This window comes from Mandrillus leucophaeus, unplaced genomic scaffold, assembly GCF_000951045.1.
Source record: "Mandrillus leucophaeus isolate KB7577 unplaced genomic scaffold, Mleu.le_1.0 Scaffold62, whole genome shotgun sequence".
NCBI classification, from domain to species: Eukaryota; Metazoa; Chordata; class Mammalia; order Primates; family Cercopithecidae; genus Mandrillus; species Mandrillus leucophaeus.
Genome location: NW_012106697.1, coordinates 36,483 through 39,071, shown reverse-complemented (window position 1 = coordinate 39,071; position 2,589 = coordinate 36,483).

The window sequence follows — 2,589 nt, the reverse complement described above, 5'->3', positions numbered from 1 at the left end:
CCTTGCTTCCCATTCCCCTTCCACCATGATTGTGAGTTTCCTGAGGCCTCCCCAGCTATGCGGAACTGTGAGTCCACTAAACCTCTTTCCTTTATAATTTATTCTGTCTCAGGTAACTTATTTATAGCAGTGTGAAAACTGATACAATATTATTAAATGAAATGTGTTTTCTACATATTATAAATATTTACATGAATATTTTCTATAAGAATTCTTCTTTGCTACAGCGGCTTCATGAGTAATAAATTTACAATATGGTATAGCCAATTGATTTGAAGATAGGATCTGGGGAAAACCTGACAGTAGTTCATAGTTTACCTTGACCATTTTCTAGCTGTATTTCCATGGTTAAGCTATTTATACTAAGATTCTGTTTTCTTATTTATCAAAGAAGAATTATAGTTTCTACCTTTCTGTTTGTTGTGCATATTCTCTTATACTTAAGGTGTATTAAAGAAGCTTATCACATTGACTAATGCAGAGGAAGCCCCAAAAAGTTGATATTATTATACAATCATTGCATTATTTTATTTACGTTCAAACTTTGTGTCTTAGTAATAAAACACAAACAAAACAATAAGATGCTGTTATTTTTTATTATTTATTTATAATGTAGTAAACATTTTAAATTTAGAAAAGTTTTAAAAAATTCTTTCAATGTAAGCTTTATGTAAATTTATATAACACAATCCACTTCTTTTTTACTGTTGCATCAAATACATAATTTTATAGCTAGTATTATTTAAGTTCAGTGAATGGTATTTGTCATAGATAAATATTTCAAACACTGAAAACACATTATTTGTATGAGTGATTTTTAAATTTTATAAAACAAATATATTCCACAATAACTTTGATGAATAAAGTTGACTCCATTGACACAAGTCTTTTAAGAATCCTTTAGAGGAAAATATATTAGTAAATTATTTTAGGATAAAATGGTTATAAAATATTTTGCTTTCTGAAATCATAAATCTGTATTCTTAACATACGGTCCTTCTCAAGCTTAGGATTTTCTTTTTGCTGCATTGCTAATTGGAGACTTGCAGAGCAATGTTTTTCATGAAAAACATACATTCTCTACTCTGGCAACTGTTGCATTCTTCAAATCTAGGTGAAAAAAAAACCTAAAATGAAGATATTTCTGTCTTTTGTAGAATCCTTAATAGATAGGAATCAATTGTACACTAAGCTTAGCAAACTCTATTCCGCACCCACCATTTTGTTGGCATTGGGGTGTATGAATGACCTAGATTGTATCATTACTCTGAAAGCAAAAGTTGGTATATACGCTCTGTTGGTAAATTTTCTAATAATTTTCAGTAAATTGATACAATCTGGTATGACACAAAGGTTTTTAAACGTTTATTTTCAATAATTTGTTAACAGTATTAAATGAATTCATCACATACACCTAAAACTTGACCAATTAATGAAACGTATTGGAAAGATTAATAATCTGACATCCCTGAAAACATTATTACTTAAATATTTGTCCAACATTTATTTAAAACAAAGACCAGGCAATGCAGAGGGCAGGGTAGAATAGGAGAACAGGTGTCCGTATTCTCTTATAATGTGTTGTCCCTAAAAATTCCACATTTGCCCTAAAGTTGCGTGTCCCACACAACAATGTCTTGGCTGGTCTTTGCTGCTCACACCACCTTATTGAGCCGGCTTCCAACATGCCCAAGCTTTTAGAACAAAGCTTTCCTCCTATTTACATATATTATGCAGAGGAAACTAAGCAATGGAGTTCATGACAAAGTCTCTAGCATTGCCTGACACATAATATGAAGCAGTTCTGAGATGTGTTCTGATAAACAGGATTTTCTACATTTCCCGCACATAACATTTAGTGTTCCAAAGAAACATTAGTACCATCTGTAAATTGGCATTCCAGGAACATGCCCAGCTGACCCACTGTCTAGCCCTCGTCTGCCTGGATCTTATTGTAAAGAAGCAAAAGATAAGATTTGTTGTATACGTAGGTGACATGAGTTTATAATAAGTTAGAAATGATAATGAAAATCTTATAAGTAAGGTTACCTAATTTTTCAGAATAAGTATGTTTTTTTCTTCATTTTAAATTGAAAAATATTGAACAAATTGTCCAAACTTTCATAGGTATTCATAAATATAGAAATGAGATTGAAACCTAAATATGTCTGAATTCATAGCCCACTGTCTAAAAATGGACAGTCTACAGAATCTCAATAACTTTAAGAAATGGCAGATATCGTCATCCAAATCTTGCTGGAAAAAAAAAGCCTCAGATAAATTCTTCTGGAGAAAAACACCATTTCTCAAAATATAGAACTGGTTTTTGGCTTAAAATTCATTAGAGTCACCCAGTGTATTTGGGTATCTAAAGATGCAATTTAATCTCCACTCAATTTATGTTGAAAAGTTCACCAGTTATGCTATTTTTTTATATGCCTGAAGTCAATATTTGCTGAAAACTGCTTTAAAGTTATTTAGACTTAAAAAATGGTTCAACCATAATCTTTTGCCTAGACTTATCCATTCAAACATTAGATAAGGCAGATCTCAAATTGTTTACTGAGGAAAATCTTGAACGTGACCACA